General features: G+C 45.9%; 1 protein-coding gene, 1 long non-coding RNA gene and 1 other non-coding gene across 23 annotated transcripts in view; 1 reads left to right on the plus strand and 2 right to left on the minus strand.

Moving 5' to 3' along the window:
• Nucleotides 1–598: 598 nt before the first annotated feature.
• LOC129381861 (uncharacterized) lies at nt 599–4,308 on the plus strand. 3 transcript variants are annotated; one of them, XR_011890719.1, is made up of 4 exons: nt 599–794; nt 1,878–2,016; nt 3,333–3,467; nt 4,198–4,308. It is a non-coding gene; the product is annotated as an uncharacterized lncRNA (long non-coding RNA). The 3 variants fall into 3 exon arrangements; XR_011890717.1 differs by having other exon boundaries at nt 3,344–3,467; XR_011890718.1 differs by having other exon boundaries at nt 3,344–3,463.
• Nucleotides 4,309–4,400: 92 nt separating this feature from the next.
• Nucleotides 4,401–4,475, minus strand: TRNAT-GGU (transfer RNA threonine (anticodon GGU)). The gene has a single exon. It is a non-coding gene; the product is annotated as a tRNA-Thr (tRNA).
• Nucleotides 4,476–7,309: 2,834 nt separating this feature from the next.
• Nucleotides 7,310–22,437, minus strand: part of LOC126519131 (uncharacterized) — a 78,407-nt gene continuing 63,279 nt past the window's right edge. For 12 of the 19 annotated variants that reach the window (XM_072284803.1, XM_072284799.1, XM_072284805.1 and 9 more), the window contains 10 exons: nt 20,226–20,366; nt 19,904–20,084; nt 18,908–18,972; nt 14,879–14,995; nt 12,778–12,890; nt 12,218–12,308; nt 10,399–10,485; nt 9,754–9,844; nt 8,801–8,903; nt 7,310–7,553 (listed from right to left, as the gene is read on the minus strand). The gene's annotated coding sequence lies outside the window, so the exon portion shown is untranslated. Of the gene's footprint in view, nt 7,554–8,800; nt 8,904–9,753; nt 9,845–10,398; nt 10,486–12,180; nt 12,309–12,777; nt 12,891–14,878; nt 14,996–16,404; nt 16,473–18,907; nt 18,973–19,903; nt 20,085–20,225; nt 20,367–22,437 lie in introns of all 19 variants that reach the window. The other 7 variants (XM_072284808.1, XM_072284806.1, XM_072284804.1 and 4 more) reach the window with 7 other exon arrangements.

The following is a 22,437-nucleotide window of genomic DNA, read 5'->3' on the forward strand; positions in this document are numbered from 1 at the left end:
CTAATGCGAATTTTGAGCGCCGCTGCTTAGGTGTTTTGAATTCGCGACATACTGTGGCAATGAATTTGATTCTGAGCTACAGGGCCGATCCACTTGGCAGCGGCACTGAACCTCAGCTACAGACGAAGCACTTCCACCGGTTGTGTTGCCCATTGTTCAGAAACAACTGGTTTTGTGTTACGATTTATATTGTCACGTGGAAGTTACAGTGAAGAGCGACACAGTGTCGTAACTGTGAGTTACAAACTTCACTCTCTATTGGGCGAACTTGTGCCCAGCAAAACGGGTAACACTCAGGCACAACGATAGCGGCGAGCAGTGTCGGCGATCGTCGAAAATCTGATCTGCGGGTGAAGGGCGTTGGTTTTTATACACGACCCGTCGGAGCTTCCAGGGTAATCACTGGTGCCCACGTGGCTTCCGGAAAGCACTGCAGATTGCTTCAATCCCCGAGTAAAGTTTTTCCATCCATCTATCCATCCATCCACCGACTGTTTTCTTTTTCGGAGTTTTATATCTTTATTTAGTCGCTTCATTTGTTGCGCCAAAGAGCGGCGCTCTCGCTCTTATCACTTCGGCTGCCACTCTGCTCTTCTGCTCCTGCAGCTTTCTATCTGGGTGCACGTTTTTTCGTATGCTCTCCAGTTAAACATTTTCTTCCGGTACCGAAGAACGTTCCGGCAATCTCGGAAAAACTCGGGAAAGGACACAAAGCGTGCTGCGTGACTGTGGGGTGTGTCAACACGGGGAGCAACGCAAGGGCGATATTTTTTTCGTTTCCCAGCATACGTGAGGTGAGAACACCTTTTTTTCTGCAGCAGTTATGAAGAAACAAGCGTTGTCTTTACTAAAACAGCTACCGGACGAAATGAAAGTTCTTCCGCGGTTGCTCTCTAGCGAATACTTCTTTGGTTTGGCGTGGCGCATTTTTCGGCGGTCTTCTAAGAAACTGAAGCAACTTGTTTACAGTTGCTCATGACCCGATTGATGCTTGCTGAAACGTAGACGGAAATTTCGCTTCGGTTTATGTTAGCGGTTGCTGTGCATCTTTTTTTTGCAAGAGTTGGAAACTTGCAATTTATATTTTTCAGAAGGTATGTGACTTTTTGCCGCACAAACTGGTTACGCTGAAGAGCATTCTGGTGACTAGCTTCTTATAGCTAGTCACCTTTAAATGTTCATGAACACTGCAGAAGGGAAAAAAGATCAGTTATGTACCAGTCACCGTTCGCGTTTTGAATTACAGGAAGCTCGGGTTACACGTGCGACGACCGAAATGCGCTTCACTTTTCAACCTGTACCTAGAAGGACAGAACGTTTGCAGCTAACCTTTCCCTACTTTCCCCAGGATCGTGTCCGTCTCTTAAGACAAAACTATCATCATCACGATTGGCTTCAGCGTCGTCTTCCACAGCTGGCTCGTTGGCGCACCTCAGCGCTACCGCGCTCGTGCCAGTGCTGTCGCGTTCATCGTCGTCATTAATTACTTATTTATACATTAACGAATGAATTAATAAAGACAAAGACATAACCAATCTTACAGCGAATCTGTTATTGACTAGTTCCCCCGGGATCGTGTCCGTGTGTAGACACAAAACTCCCCATACGTGGCCGTATCCCGAAGATAGTGCAATGCCGGGCCGACCCGCAGCGGAGGTGCAATTTGCCATGAAGGGGCCCACATACACAACTTCGCTGGTCATTCTTCTTCACAGATTACAAGGGCACTCAGTCTTTCCGTCGCTTCTTCGTACTCTCAGCTTTAGTTTCGCCTTTAGGTGTTCTTTAATCGTGACAACGCGGTATTTTGCCCATTTATCAGATGTGAGATAGAGCCAAATTATGCTAAATGGTTTTTCCTGCCGGCGCTAACAAAGGGAGCGGATGTAGAACTGCTACCGCCTCTGCTCGGACCACTTCAGAAAAAAGGGGCCTACGCCGACCTTGCTGAAACGAGCCTGTTATTTTCCGCTGTGTCGACCGTTGGAGTGGAAGAGCAGTCCCTGATCGATGAAGGTAAGCAAGACAAGTTATTAGTGCTTGCGAATCTGTGCTTCTGTAGTTCATTATTTTCCTAGAGAAACCAATTGTCAGGGCACCGCACAAGTACAACGAGTACGGCGAGCGCTCTCGTTTCCACGTCGTCTGATTACAAGCCGGATACCATGCTCCATTAAGCCGCGAAATTTGTTCCCTGTGCGCGTAGAAACCGCGAGCTCGTCAGTTTCTTTTTATAGCTTGTTCATGTGCGCCGCGCGATGTTCCCGATTATAGGCTCAACTGAAAAGCCGAACAGTTTTCGCTGACAATGAGCGAAATCACGTTGAAGCCGCGCTTGGCGCTACAGCATACAATACGGCGAACCCAGTTGCCGCGTGCTGCCCTGTTTTCCCTAGGTTTTATTGCCGCTTTATAACAAATTTTTCCGAAGCAAAAATTACAGTGCTCAATTACCAAGAAGCTTTAGGCCATTGGAAGTCAGTTTTCCACTTATTGGTATTTTGCAGAACAATGAAGCAAAAAAAAAACCTCAATTGCCTAATCCTTAAAAATATAATGGAAAACTTTCATCGATCAAGAAAACTAGTTCAAAAAACGGATGCCCAGTATTCTCCGCGAGCTATTGAGAAACTATCAATGCTTAACACGTTACATGAACATATAGCAGCACTAAAACTTGCGACTTTGCTTATTAAATTTTAGAGGCATATTTCTAGTTGAAATCCTGCAACCAAAAATAATCAGAACTGACCTGCATGGCCTGAAAGTACTAATTTGCTTGTATTGCTTGGTTTTTACTACTCTGAGGCATTCAGTGCACATGCATGAAGTACTTTTTTTTAAACGTCTTTATTTCTGCATTTAATAGACAAAGCCTTGTGGCAGAAAAGAGGTGCTCTTTGGGGCAGGGGGAGGGGGGACCAGTGCTGTCTTCTTCCTCGAGGTTTAGTGGTACCGAGGTCGGCTCTGCAAAGAGGCGGCCAGGCCTTTCCTTTCCCATTTTTGTTTCTTTTTGTCTGAGTAGCGGAACGAACTAAAATAAAAAGTCGTAATATTTCAGTTCCTTATAATTATTGCCCCAAGAAAAAGTAGTGAATGTAGTGGCTCAGTGCAGAAAGAAGCTGTAACCAGCCTTTGTTTCAAGACAAGAGAAACGTATTTATTACTTCATCAGCAGGGGCCATAAAAACTGCGTCTGCATTTAACTCCCGTAATCTGCACATTTACCGCAAAAAGTTTTACACCGATTGTTTGTATGCATGTTTCTGCTGCTGCCCCGAACTATTGCATGTCATATGAGCAAATATGAATACCTGACGCTCTAGATTCAGTCTTTTTATAGATTCCTGCCAAAGCCCCGTTCTCCGTGCTTACCTGTTGCCTGGACCATCTGGCCTTGTTGCAGATGGCTGTGGTGAGGTGCGTTTGGCGTCTCCTGAAGCATTCCGCCAGAAAAGAACACGTAGGTAAACCAGTTTTGCTGACGGTTTCTTCATGAATGTTTTAATTCTGTTAGCTATCTTTTCTAGGGGCATAAAAAAGAGGGTCCTCACTCCTCTTTTATAAAAGATATTGGGTTGATATTTGCACCACAAAGTCATCCAGTGACATCACATGTCCTCTGTCGAATAGCTTGCTTATATGTGGCGATGTAACGTGTAAAAAATCGGTGAAAATATTCAGTGTGCCAACGCTGAACGCCTTATGCTACTTTTGATAACAGAGGCCATAGCATGATCTCTCGGTGCCAACGCTGGCTTTAGTGATGAGCACAGATACCTGCATTTAACTAACACTAAATAAATTTAAACTGATAAGATATTCCATGAGAACCTAATTTTCGCTACTTTAGTGGCAATTACGAGCAAGCACAATGTGGGTAAAGGTTTCATGTTACTTTCTTGCTCTAAGAGGTACCTGAACAGCAAATTAAGAGCGTCTTTTGTCATGTGCGCTAGAAATGTGATAATGAACGGGCTTTTCATGTCCTGTTTCATAACTGTGAATCGATGTCATGTGGCACGTATTTTTCGCCAATGGAATTCGCTAATTAACAATGGAACAGGACACTCAAGAATAGACAGGACGCTTGCTTGCACTGGGTGCCTGTGTGTAGTGTTCATTTTCACAGCGTGCAGATATGGCGGAAATTTGCCAACTAGCCAAGATGTTCTAATGATGCATCTGTCGTTACAGGTTCTACACCGCCGCAGTGATGCCCAAAACGGAAAATATACCTACATACCAGAGACAGCAGGCGTCATCAAGCGACTGACGGATTATACACAACTGGTATCTGAATAAAAGGAAAATCAGACATCCACCCGTCCGTAGCAATCGCTACAAAGGAAACCCATACGGGTTCCTCGAAAGAGAAGCCTCATAGTTGAAGAAAAATTCGTCCTGGTCCGGGAATCGAACCCGGGACCACCGCCTTACCGGGGCAGCCGCTCTGCCATCTGAGCTAACCAGGCGGCTAGCAGATGGCAGGGCGAAGTCGAATTTGTCGACAACACGAAGCAAAGGCAATAGTTTGACGTAGTAGTTCTGCGGAAACCCGCAATGTGGAGAGAAGTAATGAATAAAGGAAAATCAGACATCCACCCGGTCGTAGCAATCGCTACATGTCTGATTTTCCCTTTATTCATTACTTCTCTCCACCTTGCGGGTTTCCGCAGGACTACTACGTCAAACTGGTATCTCAGGTCAGAGAAGTTCAAGAGCTGCCGAAAGATTACCATGGGGGAGCACTAGAGAATTTGATGCATCATTTCATCCCAGAGTTCTAACAACCCTTGGGGTGCCAGGTGGCACTCAATTATCGCTAGAGAAATAGAGAAATGTTTGCAACAAGGCCAGATGGACCAGGCAACAGGGTAGCACGGAGAACTGCCCTTTGGCTAGAGTCTACAGAAAGACGGAATCTAGAGCGTCAGGTATTCATATTTGCTCACATGACATGCAATAGTTCATGGCAGCAGCAGAAACATGCATGCAAACAATCGGTGTAAAGCTTTTTGCGCTAAGTGTGCAGATTACGGGAGTTGAATGCAGACGCAGTTTTTATGTCGCCAGCTGATGAAGTAATAAGTATGTTCCTCTTTTCTTGAAACAAAGGCTGGTCATGGCGAAATGTTTTCTGGAACACGTTGACGTGGCCGCGTGCTTGTGTGGTGTGATCACTGTACTGAAATATAAGCTAAGCAGCAACCCTGAGAAATATCTTGCTATAAATAAGTATCGCATAGACTTGCTGGAGCAGTTCTGTTATGTACGGCTTATGCTTGATTTCAATTACTTCAATCTAGCTCTTGAAAAACAAGGTGAGAGAAAGACCGCTGTAATTAGAAAGCTCCAGAAAATTGAAATTAAAGAAAAAATACCTTAGATATTTTATTATTTTTGTAATTCTGATAGCTCTTAACATATATTAACAAAATATTTTGGCACGTTTCGATATCTGCATAAACATTGTGCAGCGTATTGTCTTTGTTCAGACAATCATTGCTCCCACACTTGCACCCTCCTCTTTCAAAATTATGACGTAGCTACCATACATGCATCTTGGGATTCTAGAATCCCCTTGAGATTACGTTGATGAAGTTGCGCAAGTAATAATTGTGCTCGACACTTTTGACTTCAGCAGTTTCATTATAGTGGAAATAGTGTGTTTGTGCTTGGGGGGGGGGGGGGGGGGGGAGGGCTCCGTTTGGCAAAACCGTGAATAAGCTGAATAAGCAAAGAAAGCATGGTGTGCCAGAAACGAGTGTTCTGGAAAAAGTTTAAATGCTTTCGGCTCTCTATTGTCTCGGCATCAAAATTCTCATTACAGATGACCTTCAGCCAATGATTAAACACGCAAGATAGCTCCGACACCTGTCCTAGGCTTCAAGCAGGTCGCACTAAAGTGAGCTTTTGTGCTATCTTCAAGGAAGTGCATAAAGTGCGCTCTGAATGAAGGTCTACTTGTCTTACATGTGGCATCGCGAAACAAAACTCAATATGAAAAAAGAAAGAGTATAAATTGCTAAATATTTTTGGTGCTTTAGCACAAGGAGAGCTACGCAGAAATTTTACTAGGTGTAGCATGTATTTTGGACGGAATTAGAAAGGAAGGTGTTTCTACTGGTATGCGAAAGGTATAATCAGCTGCTCTTGATAATATCTTTATTATTCACGAATTCCTGTTGCGACAAAAAGATACATTAGAGTTGTGCGCAGCAAACGTTTTTCTGTCCGAGAAATCGTAGGAAGCTGTCTTATGTGCGATCGCAGTACAAAATGTGTCCATTTGTACCGAATAATCAGATGCTCAGCTCTATAATATGTTGTGTAGGAATGTCATAGGTTGCTAATAGAAGCCGCGAATAAACGACACTTTTTCTTCCTGCTTATGTTTTACCGAAACACAGATGCGTTGCACATATGACTACAGTAAGAAATTTTGGTGTTCAAAACAAAATCTGAAGAGGAAAATAAATGCAGGCGGTTGGCGCCTGCAGAGAAGTCGTGCGCCCGTCGAGTGCATAGCAGACAAGCGGGATGGAGTTTCTCCCACGCGCATCAACAAACTCGTTTTTTTTTTCTCTCTCGGAAGCTTGGCCTACCAAGCACCAGGGGAGAAAATGGCGCTCGTGACGCAATTCCCGTTTACCTTGAGGGCATACCAGCTCGCATAACCCAGCGAGTTCGTGAATTTGTTGCCCATCACCCAACCGCGGTCACTGTAGCCGAGTGAGTGAGGCACTTGGTCGTCTTTTGTCGATCCCCATGCACAGGTGACCGACGCTGTAAGGGCCGCACCAGCCTCCGAAGATACGATTCCTGCAGCCGGGTAATGTTACGGAGAAGAAAGCTAACCCTCGGGGCAACATCGAGCTGTTGCGGTCGGAGTCAGAGGTTGCAGACCACCACGGTACATGTTTATTTCCGAGATGCCCGAAACGATGAGACAGGCACCTATACCTACCACAAAATGCCTGGAATAGACCCAAGATTGTTTCGTATTAAAGTGACTGACGAAGGCGAATGAAAATTGTTAGTAGCTAGCGTATTTGTATACTGCGACAAGGAAACACCGATTCGAGTGAAAATAGGAGTTAGGCAAATAACTATGCAAGACAATTACGGGATCAACAAGTGAGACATGCAGAAACAGTATACCTGATGTGCATGCGTACAACAGAGACTCCCTGGCACGCTGGCTGACCACCTGGTAAGCTACTTGGCCTTGAGTGATAATTATTGTATACATAGTGATCACATAAACAGCACATACACCCAGAGACACACACAGGAAAGGAACGAATGAATGAGTGAAGCATTTATTTGTGTAAGGGATGGCTGTCTTGGATAAGGTATGTGGTTTGTCGGGCAGGGCTACGGAGATCAGAAGCCTTTAGCGGCGCCCCCACGGGGGCCCCTAATTTGGTGACGCTTTGCAGCTCCCACTGCTTGCCTCAGCCTAAAGCCGTTGCCTCCGTCTCCGATGACAGCGCTTCACGATGGCCGGCCCCACAAGCCACTGTTTCGGCGGCTGTTGTCGACAATGCCTGTGTAAACAAAATTCATGGCGAAAGTTTCAGAGGACATGTGATTGTCGCTTATCTATTCTTCCGCACTCATTACGCCGTGTCCAATTGTGGCGAGCTCTACCGTATGTCGTGCGCACAAGAATACAGGGCTAAAAATATTTCAAGTGGGCGACAACTTTATTGAATATCCCCTTGTTCATCCGCAGGGACTGCAACTACTTCGCAATCCCAGAATATATGCTCTAGAGTGGCTCCTCTATTATCACATAATATACATTGGGCATCAGGGTATAATTCTGGAAACATGCCGTTGAGATGTACCGGGTTCGTGTGTCTTCTGGTTCGGAGGCGCCTCCAGTCAACCGCCTGAGACCTGTACAATTTTGGGCTATGAGGTCAAAAATAGGAGGTTAAACTTTTTTGGAATTGGACATGAGAAAATTCATTCCTTATACTCCCGTTACATCTCCTCTTCGACCAGAGCGCCCCCCCCCCCCCCCACTACCACTTTAATCGGGTGCGGTTAATGAGTCCTCACGCAACACAACGGGCAGACTCGGCAAGTGTTTGGCGGCGGCGGTGTTTTGCTTGTAAAATTCCTCAGATACGGCTTTATTGTTTAGAATTCTTCCAGCTTCAACTGATATCCGTCCTACAATTTCGTATAGGCGATTGAGAGTTGCCAGTAACGTATCTATATTTGGGAGAAGCGACAGCCAGAGCATGGAGACCTCTTCCACAATCTCGGAGACCCTAGTTTTGAATGAGCACGTGTCTACGCTTTCCTGCTTTCTATTAATAGTACGGCATACTTTCCGCGTCTGAATTAAATCCACCTCAGTTTTGTCGCTCTTCGCATTCTCCTATTTTATTGATGAATCGTTTCGGGCCCGCAATTCATCATATTTTCGGGTCAGTAACGCTTTTCACTGCTATGTGATCGCTCGATCGGTTGTCTGGGTAGGAGCGATTGTCCCGTTCGATTCCAGTCTTTCACAGCGAAGCTGTTAGCCTCTAGTTTGTCGACATTTTTCGTGTCCGCGTCCACCAGCAAAATTGTGGAGCGATCCAGGCGCCAGTGCAGGGAAGTGCTGCTTCCATGCCCTGAGCAAAGTGAAGCGAACGAATCGCTTCGGGCCCGAATTTCGTCATATTTTTGCACCAGTAATTCTTTTCGCTGCTATGTGATCGCTCGATAATGGCCAAGTCGGCAGCCACGTCCTGAAAGCTAATTTCCACGGCAACTAAATTGCTTTCAGTCGTACCGTTTAGTAGAGATGATTAGCGTGCCTGAGCCAGGCTTTGTCCAATAATGGTCCCGCTCGCAAGAGAAGAGGTCCGCAGGAAACGTCAGGAACCAGGCGCAAGCTGAAAATGAAGCAATTAAAACAGGATGATTGTTCTCCAAAAGCATGCGGATCCACACAACTTACAACTGTAATCGAGGTGGGCCTGCAAGAGACTCTTACTTCAGACTGCTGCAGCCAATTCAAAAGGCCGAATTCGCTTTTTTTTAGGATTCTCCTGTATGTTTGTAGTGTGTGACGTACTGTGTATTTGCTCAACTGAATATTTGAACGAAATGGGAACCACGATCCCGGCCATGCGAAAGTGAATCTCCAGCGAAGCTGTTTAAAACGACCACTACAAGTGCTGAGGGGAATTTACAATGCTTTATTGCTTTAGAGTAATGGTGGTAATGGCAATCTTGACATCACGCCGCCGCTAGTCGTATCATCAACATCATCATCAGCCCATTTTATGTCCACTGCAGGACGAAGGCATCCCAGGACCCTGCGATCTCCAATTACCCCTGCTCTGCGTCAACCGATTCACTAGCGTCCGCGAATTTCCTAATTTCATCGCCCCACCTAGTCTTCTGCCGTCCTCGACTGCGCTTCCCTTCTCTTAATCCTAATGGTCTAACGTTATCTCACCCGCGCATTACGTTACCTGCCCATGCATTTTTTTTTTTCTCATATCGGCGGGTTCTATTGCTGTTTATTTTTCCCTGCGCCGCTCCTGTTTTTCTATGTTGAGTCATTTTAAATGTGCAGTTCAAGTGGACGTGACCTAATTGACCGAAATTGGTAGGTAATTGGCTACTTGTGTAAGCTGGTGGCAGGCCAGTGATTAGACTGTCAGTGTCTGATTCCTTTTGGCAAGAGCATCTATTTATAGAGGTTGCAAGCTCACCACAGACATCAGTGCGACAAACCTTTTTAAGAACGTTGACTGGCCGCTAGTGGCGTCTGCGCTGTCGCCACGGACATTCCAGCATATATTGTTAAGAGGCCCCAGCATGGATCCTGTGAAAATGTTCATTTTATAATGTTGGCGCCAAGTTTACCTCACATTCTTTGTGGTATTTTGTCTATGTTTGTGCGTGTGTCCACAAATTGTGGACACAATCGGCGCCTCCCATTCGTAGCCAGCAACTTGTGCCACTTTCGCCAGTGCCACTTGTGGGCTTGGCAACTGAAATGCCCCGCGTCAGCATATTCTCATGCTCCACTGCATGCAAAATGGCTTCCGACTAAGAACAGGCTCTACAACTCGAATCATGACCCATCGGCTAAACAAAAACGCAACACAAGCAGAAGACGGAGCAACATGCACTCGAACTTCGTTATAGTTCACTTGAAAGGTGAACCGAAATTCGTCGTACAAAACACTAGACTGCTTTCCTGCCCGCGGAACCACCATGCGGCTACGTACGAAATGAAAACTCCTGGCGTCTACCAGTAACAGCAGTTTTGGCGCGGTACCATGCGTGCTATTTGATCACAGTGCGAACAATCTGCTGTCACAAACTGCTGTCAGAACTCATAAAAAAGGCGAAGTCTTGCAGGTGAATGCTCACGACATGGTCCAGCTGTCCTCCTTGCCGAGAACATCCTCTCGACGAGAAAGTTTCAATGCCACCTGCACGTCGTCAAGTAGCCCAAGCCTGCAGAATAGCGTTCACAAGCTATAGCATGATGAAAAGCCAGCGATGTGCTCTATATGTGATTATGGTGCTGTAGGCCTAGCCAGGTAACTAACTATCCAGTGTCAATTTTTTGCCCCAAGCATCATGACAGTTAAGTAAATAAACTAACGTAACATTGCTGATCCAACCAGAGAGGTAATCTTTAGATTTGTTGAGAAAACAATGCATGCACAAAGTCTCCTACATGCATCGGAAAGACCGCTGCGGAGGTTGCGTTCGATTAGGAAACAGAGGACTTTATTCGACGGGTCTCACGTTTTCAGACCGCTGCAACCTCTGGCGCATAGATTCATTATGCCCATCAGATTATAAAATTTCGCATTTAGCACAGGATAAGAGCTTCATGTCGCAAGCACATGTGGTGGAAGCTAGCTATAACAAATTTCCCGTACGATAAGGAAATGTTTGTTCTTTCCGATATTCACCTCAACATATCAAAAAAGTTATATCGGGTTTCGACTGTAGTTTACGGCTATGCGCAACATATGTGCAGCCAAATACTTTGTGGTATAATTTAAACTAAAGCATTCGTCGGAGGTAGCGCCCTGAACAAACAGTCTGTGCGCATAGGAATATGCTTAAGCACATCGTAAAATACGTTTTTCAAGTGTTCTCGGATTTCTTCCTTCCTAGAGCCCTCCACGATTCCTCTAGGAAGGAAGAAATCCGAGGACACCTCAGCGCTTGTTATCGGTTGTGAATTTCGAAAGCATTACCGACCAAGAAAAACGCCGCTGACCCGGTCCTTATGAACTCCTCGTGGGCAAGCGATCGCATCGAGACGCTTGGCGCGTTTTGATTTGGCCTCACCGAGGCGCAGTTAAAACGCCGGCGAGAGCTTGTGCTGACAAGGAGCGCGCGCATAGCACAGGCTACCGAGAGAGAGAGAGACGTGCCGTCACCTCGCCAGTAGTTTCACCGTAATGAAAGTTATTTCTTTGAACTTGACTTTTAAGGCCTTGATATTAAGGAAACTTGATAATCGACAATTGCTGCCGCCAGTTGTTTCGGTGGTTCACTCTCATAGTGAAGGTTTAAATAGCATATCTCGCTTACGAAGCCGTATCTCGCGGCGCACAGCGTTCGAAGTGGGTTGATGCGGCAGCACAATTCCGTTAAGATTGCGGTTACATGGCGACACGCCAAACTGACCCCGCTGGTGAATTGGTGGCAATATGCCTCTGCGGCAACTGCTTCGGCATCATGCTCTAGGAGCTCTAGGAGCAGACACCTGCACACCGTGCCCTGGTCCACCGCGATGCCGAGTTGTACCGTAAATAAATCGAACATAAGAGCACGCAGTACGCTGACGGTGGAAAGCTCCTGCGCCTATCCGATCACGTGTCGTTTAACCGCTGAAAAAAACTGCTCTCAGCTTGATTAGAATTGTATGCTGGCCTGTACATATACATTTTCTGTGAATTTTGTATGCTGGCCTGTTTAGCTAGCCCTTCAAGTTGGTATAATGAGCTTTCACTATGGGGCGTGGCTTTATTCAGATTCTCAGAAGCTGAACACCAAGATAGCAAGGTGGGAGGGTTGGTTAGAATTCAGTGTACTTTTGGTAAGAGCGCAAAAGGAGCATGTACCACAAAGACACAGCGCCGTGTTGCGTATTTATTCTTTTTGTCCTTGTTGCTTTTTCGCTCTTACCAAGCCTACTATGAAGGTGGGTAGCACCGGAGATCACCTGGTGGATTACGTGGGGGATGCCAGGAAGAGGCTAATGACTTCTTCCGGAGGACTGGCACGCCCCCTTAACGTCATGAGGCAGGCCCAAGCTAAAGAGAAAGCAATAAATATGGATTGGACGTGTTTTTATTGCAGTCAAATGTATTCAATATATTACTCTGCCACGTGGGACAATGTCGCGCGGCACTTTTTCGTATTTCTCGGGCTGTCTTTAAAAACACTTTTCTCGTGATTTTTGTCGTATTTACCATCATGCTCATATATTGAGCATGCGAGTCTCGAGCTCATTACGACAGCTTTGAGTGTACACTTATGTGCACAGCCTACGCAGCTTGCCGAAGGATTTTAAACGCACACTGGAGACAGTGTTGCCTGATGCAGACCGCAAAAAAAAAAAAAACATTAGGTTCACACGACCACTTATATTTCTGCGTGTTTCGACACGTCTTGAAATCTCATCTTACAAACAGAACAAACAGGTGCACATTTTCAGGCATTCGAGCAGGCACTGCATGTGGAAAGGCATGGTGTGAGCGCAACGACTAGATACACACGCACCTGCAATGTGCAACACCTTCAATGTGCAACACATGGTGTTTTGCACGACACGTCCTCGTGGAGGGCTTCCTGCGCAGTCTCCAGCACGCTGTCAAGCGACCCAGCAAAATGGCCTGCAGTAGTGCGTTTTCAGGTGTCAGTAACTGGCAATTGTCGTAATTGATACAGCTGAACCTTGACATAGTGAAGATTTACGCCATTATCGGACGTAACGAGGAAGATTTCTCACCGATAATCAGCATGTCATGTATATAAGATGACGAATATCGGATACACTAGGTCACCTCGTACCGCACGCCACTTCGTGTTATGGACGTTTCACCGTATTGCAGTATATTATCATTGAACCGTTTTGCAGTATTTTGTGTGTAGCATACTGTGTATACCCTTTCCGCATGGGCACAGCCTGCCCCAAAGATGATTGCCTCAGAATGGCAGCTTAATGGCGTGACACCAAAATGCACGACTTAACGATTGAGCTTGTACTAATAAAAGCCAAGTGGAATGCAAATAAGTTTAATTCGCAAGAACAGGTATTCGTGTTCGAGAAACACTTTTAAGAACACACAAGATATATCTTCGTAGTACTTACGAACATGCAAATAAGAAAATGGACGAGCACTTCGCAACAACAAAATTATGTGATCATAAAAGCGATAACCGCACTGACGGCAGAGAGGCAGGTGAATCAACCATCATTCTGCAATGTATTCAAACATTTTTTGCTGGAAGCCGATAAGAAGGAGAACATTAACAGAACACTAACAGCCTTTTCAATGTAAGGCCAGTGCCACGAAGCGCACTTATGGCAAGAACACTTCCACACTCTCCTAGTGGATTATTTCGTGAAGGAGATTACACAAGCCCTGCTCCTAAGCACCCTTCGAGGACGATGAACAATGCCCATGATACATTGAATTATACAGCGAAAGCTGGTTTAAGTTTACCAAGCTTGCGTCATGCGTCCCTTTTTTTGTGTGTAACGACCTTTCAACGTTATTTCACATGAAGCACAATCGTATAAAAAATAATGTCTGAATGTTCAAAACGTCCATCCAATATCACGAAGATAGAGATTCTCGGGTACTGTGTGCTGTACACTTCATTGGGATATTTTATTTTGTGGTCTGCAATCCCTGCACGTTGTCATGCGGGCCAAGGAGGTGTGCGAAACGTAATTGCCGAATCAGTAGGCTCCAATGACTTAGCAATTTTTCTAATGCAATTTCCGCGAGTTCAACATGCTATACGGCATTTTGACTCATTTTTTTAAGCGCAACACGCCGACAAATGATCTTCTGGGGAAAAAAAGCTGCTTTCTTTGCCGCAGAAATATAGAAGTTGTCGTCTTGGCATATGTCCAAGTCGCATCAATACAGGCTTACTGTAGCAGTGACGTGTTCTTTTTCTGCGTCCGGGTAAACTAATTTTGTGTTCCCGCTCCTCGCGCACTTTTCGAGTCTGACAAAGTTGCCTGGACGTTCCGGCAAAATGTTCATAGTTCAGCCGTTCGCGAGTGTACCCGCTCCAATTCCATGCATGCACAAGCCTCTAGTTGTTATGGTGTTATGGCACAGGATGTGATAAGGGGCGATACCTTTCGCCGTATTTCGCCAAGCAAGAGCACAGGCCAGCACCGTGACGTTATGCGGTTATTTTTATGGTTTTTGTATGGTTGAGCCCTTCCGAAATACAGGGGCGATGTGCTAGTGACTAAAGAAAAATGAACTAAGTGCCAGTTGATTTCCTTCTTTTGGAACTCGTCCCTGAGCCTTGCTGTAACTATTGCTGGCCTTGATAAATTTTTTGGCAAGAGCACCCGCTCTTATTCGGGCTGACGCAATAAAAAATCCTGTGCAAATTTATGCTGTCACAACGAAACACACAGGCGAGCGAGGCGAATACATCTGAAGCTAGTTGCTTTGCCTTGTGGATTACGCCATACATTTAATCCTATTCCGCATTTTCTCTTTTGATATATGGGACACAGTCGTTGTGCAGAACAGTATCAGCTTCACATGAATAGGTAGAACAGAAATCAATAAATTGACCCGTAACATCGTTAATATTATCTAAACGTTAACCAAACGAGGACACCTACCTACCTTTGCCAAGCAAGTAATTGCTTGGCAAAGCTGGAGAGCAATGATGCAGATGCCTGAGCGTCGGTGGGCGGACTCGTGCAGAGAGCATAAACCTGGTTGTCGCGGAGCTTCTGCTGCACCCCGTGCACGACGAAATCCACGAGTGCCAGTTCGGGGAGCCACGTAGGATGGAAGACAAACGGAAAATCTTTCACAGGCTGTGCGACACTTACGACACGTACTCATACATGGCATACACCGTGTACTGTAAAATGTGGGCGATACTGTGGGCAAATGGAAAACATCAAAGCTAAAACTGCGTACATTAATCAGTCTCAGCACAATGATCCGCGTACTTATTGCTAGGCTCGCAATTGGCGAAGAAGAAATGAGTCAGCATCAAAAGCCGACATGCGTACAAAATTGACAGATCGACATTCCAACAAACACTCGAGGGTCATTCAATAAGGCCCGTTTCCTTGCTGATTAACAAAGGTCCTCTAGCTTGCTCTGACGTTGTCTCCTGGGAGACATGGCAGAGGGTTTCCTACACTAGAGGAAAACGAAGAGAGCTTCACCAGGCTCTTTTCATACAATTAATACACTACAAACTTATGTCCCAATTTTTGCACATGGATATAGAACAGCAAACTCAGTGTTCGGTTTCACAAAATATTTGGTACAAATATCAAGCCACACTAGGCATCCTATTGCAGCTGCATAGACCGTAGTAGATTTATATATGGTTTGGTATGCTTCATCATCACCAGCTGAAGTCAAGTGACCTAAATGCATCGACCATTACATATAAGGCGCTGCATGCAACACTGCCTGTTAAGCACTGATGAAAAGGCAAGGATTGCATATCAGAATGTATGAATTAAGTGGGGACATACACCAATGCCTTATACTCGTTTCATTGGTACACAGCAATCACCTTTTGAGCTTGTGCTTCAAAGCGGAAAATTTAGCACTTCCTACCATGTAAACCATAGCAGTTAAGATTGAGGGCTTGCTAAGCAATTTGTTGGTTTCTTTTTTTCAATTGGAGAGTTGGCTAAGTTACAGAGAAGGAAAGCAACGAAATCTTTTACAAAGCGATGCACACCACGGCGTCAGTAACACTGTAGTAGAACAAAGGGTACGCTCTTCATTTCCACAGAGCGGAATGAGAAGCAGAGCTACGCTGGGCACTTGGGCTACGCTCACTACAGCCCTCACAAAGCACAAAGACAGAAGACTTGCGATACATAAAAGCTACCACCGCTTGCCCACGCATATGTGGCGTGTATTTTGCCCGCCAAACATGCCCACTTGTATGGAAGATCATGTGAGCGACTTGTGACGTTGGTGCTTTCGTTAAGGCAAGAAGAGTGGTCAGTACAGAATGAGTGGCGCCTCCTGTGGAAGACCTTACAGCAAATTGCACCTCTCACGCTTATTTCTAGACAGCCATGGCGGACTTAATAGTGATGGACCGCATTTAATTTCACATACTGTAACACCGTAACAGAGTTACAAAATGGTACATATAGAGACTGACCTGACAAGATGACGGAAATGTGAGGTCAGTGTGGCAACCCTTTCATGATGCCTCTTACTCTGTTCCGTCTAAGGTGTAAACAATGAATCGAAAAGTTATGCATGTGAAAATGTATGCAAAGCGAAATATTTTCGATTGCAAATACCATTGCGAAGCTGATTACCAATACCAGGTTGGAATTTTGTATGCATATAGGAGAGGGATTTCCACGTCCTGTAGCAGACATGAGATGATGGTAAATAGGCTTTGCAAATTGACGCTTTCTTGGATTGAAACGAGCCTGTGCACGCCATCTCAGGCCTCATAAGGGTTACTCAGCGTAGGGTAAGCCCAAGGTGGTTCTTAAAAATGCTGGAGTGAAGATGACACCTCAAAAGTGAAGCGGGGCCGCCGGCACCTTAGCATAGGCACGAAAAAACAAGGCTAACGTCATGCGGCAGACCTATGCCAAGAACATTGCCATGCTCTAGTATCTGCAGGCAAACCGTACCTGCATGCAAACGCACGAGCCACTTTCTGAGCATCATTTCGAGGAAGCCGAACAGTCAGATGCCCAGACTTCATGCTTTGCTTCTGATATCGCCTCTTCACTTGAGAGGTTCTGCTACAAGTCAAGGAAAAAGTACTAGACCACATTTCCCCTCACCCAATCAGTAGCATTCTTGCGCTAGAATTCAAAGTAGCATTCGAAAAACTATCTCACCTAGCCATCCTTAACCTCACGAGAACCAACTGTGGAAAGAACACATACAATTACATCCGAGCTTTATTCACCGATAATATAGCTACCAGAGGCCTCAACAATATCCGCGCACCTCTTCCAACTCCCAACCATGGCATACCGCAAGAAACCGTGCTCTCCTCCATGCTTTTCAGTATTACCATGATGTATCTACTCGAACGCCTCAACTTTCCAAACGTCCATCGTGCATCGTACGCAGATGACATCCACGACAGGATTCTTAGGCAGCCAGCCAAACGTCCTGAAAAAAGCAACTGACGTCACCCAGCAATATGCCACTGAAGGTGCTCTTCACTGCTAATAGGAAAAATCTGAGTTGCTCATACTTCGCCCGAAACTTCACACAAAGCACCAGCCAACATCGACCCTCTACCTCACTACAAAGAGCCAAAATACTCGAGGTATTGTGGCTATGCCTCCAATGAAGTGACGGAGGGGGGGTGCACTTACCATCCGGCACCTTACACAAAACACTGCTCAGGTGATTAGGATGGTTAGTCGTACTACGTCACGCCACTATGCGCTCAAATATGGAGACATATGGAGACTCATTGTTATGCACATCACCTATTCCATTCCCTATCTATACCTAAAACACGCTTTCTCCACGCTTTCTTTTTCATGCTTTCTTAAGAAAAGCCTACAAACAGGATCTAGAACTCCCGCCTGGCACGGCCCCTCTCTGCTTGGCTTCTCACGGAATTTACAATACTACCCGCGGAATTACCGAGGCAAATCTTGTCAGCAAAAACGAACACATGTTCCTTACCAATGCAGTCATCATTCTCAAATAGTTGAGCGATACCGCGAACATCGCCAGACACGCCATCCCTTCCCCCATCTCAAGACAAAGCACCTGGAATCTAGACAGACAGCGCTAGCATAAGCACTTCAGTGTCGCTATGGGTACCAGCCAGACATACTGACGCCGCCAGTCACCCGTCTAACCACGCCTTCACTATCAGCACGATAAACAGTGAACTCTTAAGAAACCTGCTCGCTCACTCTAACATTAAAAACCAGTGCCCTCGCAGCTGAAGCAGCAACAATCGCTCTCGCCATCACTTCTACTCCCACAGTAATGATCACCATCCTCAGACTCCCAATCGGCCTGCCGCAAGTACGCAGTGGCACAATATCTTCTGCAGGCCTTAACATTATGAAGGCCCGACGAGGTTGCTCCCGCAAAGTATCCCACTCAGAACACCGGGCCAGAGCTCGCTGGTTACCGTGAGCATACGCTACCCGGAAACCGCGCAAGGATAATGATGAAGCGGCAGGCATGGTTCCAATAATTTCACAATACAATCATCCAGCACTTTCACCTCGCGCGCCACACTTACACAAACCCCGGATCACTCCATTATCAGAGCATAATCCGTCGCTGTACGCCAGTTACACTCGAACACCTATCCACCCTCAGTCTATCAATACCATGCCTCCAGCCATTTGCACATATGTCCCAAATGCGCGGAATATGCTTCGCGTTGCCATGCCACTTGGGAGTGCTCCCACACACCAACCCTTCCATACGCATACCACCACCATCAAAAAATCATTGGGAAGCCGCACGCTCTAGCGCCGACCTGCCTGACCAGCAACAGCTGGTGCGGCGGGCGCTAAAGGCAGCCCGGGCTGCTTATATCCTACACTGAGGGCCCCACCTACCACACGTAGGCTGTACAAGGTGTAGAGGACACCTTCGTCAATACTAAATAAAGTTGTATTTTTAATCTCTCTCGGTTATTGTGGGTTACGTACCTTATTCGGACAATGCGTCTGGTGGACCGCACTGCTGCACGTTGTCAAGCGGCCCATCAAGGATCCTACAAAAAAAGTTATTCACATCTGTATGATGCAATGGCAAGCACGTTTTTAGCGTCATTCGTCAGCGCAACATGCTAGAAAGCGAGAAAGGAAGCACGCGCGTTCATAGGCGCAGAAATATAAAGGTTTTTGTACATACAATGCGTAATTGCGGCACGAACGCCCAAGTTGCATCGACGCGTAGAGGCTTCGCGTGGTGGTTATGCATTGCGAATGTGCTTTTGTTCTGGACGTTGCACGGCACGTGATAAAGCACGAGATCCTTCGCTGTGCTTATAGCTTCCCTACAGAGGAACTTGAAAATAATTCAAATGAATATTTTCGCACTGATTACACGCTCTGCGTATCAGAGAGGAAACTTGTCGACTTTGTTTTCACTTGGAAAGCGGCACCTGGGCGAGAAAGCCAAAGATAGCGGAAATCTATTTTGCTACGTGTCCTTGTAGAGGGTGAGAGTTGTGTCGTACAACATGGGGTACGTCTTGGCTCCCTTAATGAGCATCAGCGCCATGTTCAATTTACGACGGGATGTTTACGTGTTAGTGCTACCTCCACTGAAGCAGAAAAATCTTGTGCTTTCGCTGAGCAAAAAAAAAAAAAAAATACCAGAGACTGAATGGGCTTATCGCTTAGTTGTCCGCTTGTTTAGGTGCTGGACTAAGCGGATATATTGAGGCTTTTGCCACTTTTGCTTGCTCCGACGCGACGTGTGAATGTGGCCACACAGCTTCAAATATACAAGCTGCAGAGTCGGTGTGATTGTGTATCGATGCGGCATGATTAAGCCCTTCCGCAATTCATGGCTCACTTGACACTGGCTGAAATGACCAAGAGTGGCCGCTAATGTGCTCATTTGGGAACTGGTGAGTGACTGGTGCTTTAACTGTTGGTGCGAGATTGTAAGCTCACTGAAGCATCAATGCAGCAAACCTTTTTAGGTGCGTCGACTGTGCGCCAGTGTCGGCGCCATCACCGTCCACACTTGTGCACGTTGTCAAGCGGCTCACAATGTCCCGTGAAAATTTTGTCCGGTCCCGACCATATATGCTGGCCAGCCAAACGCATACATCCGACGCTAACTGCTTTGCTTCGTCCCGAGTAACACAGGAGCCTGGAAGTGGAAGAGAACGGGATAAGTTACGGCGTACAGTCGAACAGGTTTAATAACAAATGCGAGAGTTACACGACTGCAAGTAAATACGAAGTCTAGTCAAATGTACTGCAGGCACAAAGAGAGGTCTCTTATTCGAACCTTCATTTGGAAGCGGAGCAGGAAGGGCAACATCCCTTCGGACTCCTCGAAAAACTGGAACGTCATGGGGCGGAGTCCCGCGAGTGGCATCTACGCGGCTTTCCCGCTCTCTGCACGTTGTTGAGCGACCCAACAGTCATCCTGCGGAAACACACTGTACTGACATGGCAGCCAGGTACACAATCTCGGTGATCTCTGGCGAGGCACAACGTTGCACAACGTTGCACAACGTGCACTCATTTTTTTTGTACCTTGCATCAATGCGCAATAATGTACATACAACGTAAAGTTAAAGGGCCCCACTTCTTTTTTTCTTAAGTGGCAGCCCTTAGACGGGAAAGGAGCATTTCTGTTCAGTTTCTTGGCTGCGCATAGTGCCCGTGATTAATCTATAAAACATTAAAGCTGTCGTTCTTCTGAGGCATTTATGGGCATGGTCCTCATTATTGCTCAGTAGCGGCACAGTAGCACATTCGTGGGTAGTCTTGTTACGTGCCATTTATAATGCTAATTATGCTTGTGGCAGAGTGTTTCACACCAGTGTCCAAAGACACCGCACGGACTAGCTCGTATCAGGGCGTAACCTTGTTTGAACTTTCTGTTAATTTTGCACTGCGATTTTCGAGCTACGACTCTCGCACGAGGCTCGACCTCACTTGAGGGTTCTCACGCTATACCATCACACCCATTCGAATTATATAGCGCTTAATTCTCTGAAGCAAGGGCGTTGGCTGCACTAAAGAGACGCTTCATGCAGTGCACAAACTTTGTTCGTTCATCACCTATCTCTGCTGCAAAGAGGCTACATCTTTTAAAAGACACGTCACTGGTCACTATTCACATACACACCGCTACCACTAATAGCTTATATTCCTAAATATTTTTCAATACCGCGACAAAAAGGGTGCCGATGCAGTGTTGCTAAAAGGCCTGCCAACGGTTTGCCTTTTTTAAACCTTATTTACTACAACATGTGCGCTAAGTGTGCAACACTCTAGGTATGCACTAAGTATGCAACATGTGTAGGCTCCAGCGAACGTTTATATTTTCGAATATTGCCAAAATATTATCAGATTTGTTTCATTCGTATTTTTGTGCTCTGAACTTCCAAAGCATTCCGAATGAATGGTTTCAAAATATCTATCCACAGTTTCTGCTTCGGCGACCAAGTTGCTTTGCTGTTAGCATGGCTGATAGCAGAGACAAGCCGAGATAAGCCAAGAGCAAGCCCTCTACATCATTGGCCCGATTTTTCAGAGAGGCTACAATATTTTATCATCCTCGTGGGACCACCGTGATTTTATGGTTAGGCCAATTACAAAACAGGCAAATTCTGATACTGTTATAGGGTGTCTAGGCACGTTATGTGTGAAAAATGACAGCATTGAAAAACGTTGTAACCATGCAATTTGTACGCAGAATAGCTTACATTTACTAGAAAGACAGGGCACTCCAAGAGGCGTACAACCACTGTGAATAAAGCTGTGTCCATTGGACAGCAAACACGCTAACTTGCAGCAAAGCTGCGTTAATTAGGCCTTACAGCCAATTATGCAGCCATAAAAATTAGTTGCTGGCTGGAGTGACTTTGCCCGCAACTACAGCAAGCATGCCTACCAATTTCATCTGTGCGCCAACTGGACAGAACTGGATAAGTTCATGCATATTAGAAGAAAGCACCAACAGAAATTCAAATTCTCTAACTTTACTTGTGCCGAAAAGCTGGGTTTGACTAAAACGCAGAAGAAAGCTCAGAACGCTGAAAGCTTCCCGGAAACTGCGCTGTTTTTTTTTTTTTTTTTTTCTCAAATGTGACTTACCATGCTAGCGAGGACCTGCTCGCTTCGGATTTCGACTTAACATTCCCCTGGCCATACTTTCTGTGAGAAACGCCTGGACCCACAGTTCTTATCGAAATTCGAAGTGTTTCTAAAATGCAGTCACCCGAAATCCTATGCTTTGCACGAGATGTGTAAGACAGACTAGCTGCTACACATTTAACAAAAACGACAACTGACGGGGCAAGGATGCGATGAAGACAGCGCTAACAACCGTTGCACCTTTTACTTGCTTATCTGGCTGGTGCAGTGTGGTGCAGTGACAGTTATGGCCTTCCCAGTTTTGAGGTTCGGGCGAACTTGCAACAGCCTCCAGTGGCCAACCTCAAAAACTGTTTTCGAAGCCACTGACATCACCTGCTCCCGGTAGCAGC

Source organism: Dermacentor andersoni, chromosome 10 (genome assembly GCF_023375885.2).
Source record: "Dermacentor andersoni chromosome 10, qqDerAnde1_hic_scaffold, whole genome shotgun sequence".
NCBI classification, from domain to species: Eukaryota; Metazoa; Arthropoda; class Arachnida; order Ixodida; family Ixodidae; genus Dermacentor; species Dermacentor andersoni.